The following is a 1,206-nucleotide window of genomic DNA, read 5'->3' as shown; positions in this document are numbered from 1 at the left end:
AGTCATTTTCACAATATTGATTCTTCCAATCCAAGAACATGGTACATCTCTCGATCTGTTTGTGTTATTTTTGATTTCTTTCATCAGTGTCTTACAGTTTTCTGAGTACAGGTCTTTTATCTCCTTAGGTAGGTTTATTCCTAGGTATTTTATTCTTTTTGTTGCAGTGGTGAATGGGATTGTTTCCTTAATTTTCTTTCTGATCTTTCGTTGTTAGTGAATAGGAATGCAAGAGATTTCTGTGAATTAATTTTGTATCCTACAACTTTATGAAATTCATTGATGAGCTCTAGAAGTTTTCTGGTGGCATCTTTAGTATTATCTATGTATAGTATCATGTCACCTGCAAACAGTGACTGTTTACCTTCCTCTTTTCCAACTTGTATTCCTTTTATTTCTTTTTCTTCTCAGATGCCATGGCTAGGACTTCCAAAACTATGTTAAATAATGGTGGCGTGAGTGGACATCCTTGTCTTGTTTCCTGATCTTACAGGAAATGCTTTCAGTATTTCATCATTGAGAATGATGTATATTGAAGAACCCTTGCATCCCTGGGATAAATCCCACTTGATCATGGTATATGATCCTTTTAATGTGTTGTTGGATTCTGTTAGCCAGTATTTTGTTGAGGATTTTTGCATCTATATTCATCAGTGATATTGGTGTGTAATTTTGTTTTTTTTGTAGTATCATTGTCTGTTTTTGGTATCAGAGTGATGGTGGCCTTGTAGAATGAGTTTGGGAGTGTTCCTTCCTCTGCAATTTTTTGGAAGAGTTTGAGAAGGATGGGTGTTAGCTCTTCTCTAAATGTTTGATAGAATTCATCTGTGAAGCCATCTGGCCCTGGACTATTGTTTGTTGGAAGATTTTTAATCAGAGTTTCAATTTCATTACTTATGATTGGTCTGTTCATATTTTCTATTTCTTCCTGGTTCAGTCTCGGAAAGTTATAGCATTCTAAGAATTTGTCCATTTCTTCCAGGTTGTCCATTTTATTGGCACAGAGTTGCTTGTAGTAGTCTCTTATGATGCTTTGTATTTCTGCAGTGTCCATTGTAACTTCTCCGTTTTCATTTCTAATTTTATTGATTTTCGTCCTCTCCCTCTTTTTATTGATGAGTCTGGCTAAATGTTTATCAATTTTGTTTATGTTCTCAAAGAACCAGCTTTTAGTTTTATTGATCTTTGCTATTGTTTCCTTCCTTT

The sequence above is a fragment of the Physeter macrocephalus genome, chromosome 19, assembly GCF_002837175.3.
Source record: "Physeter macrocephalus isolate SW-GA chromosome 19, ASM283717v5, whole genome shotgun sequence".
Taxonomy (NCBI): Eukaryota; Metazoa; Chordata; class Mammalia; order Artiodactyla; family Physeteridae; genus Physeter; species Physeter macrocephalus.
The sequence above is the reverse complement of the archived record's forward strand: the minus strand, read 5'-3'. Positions refer to the sequence as shown.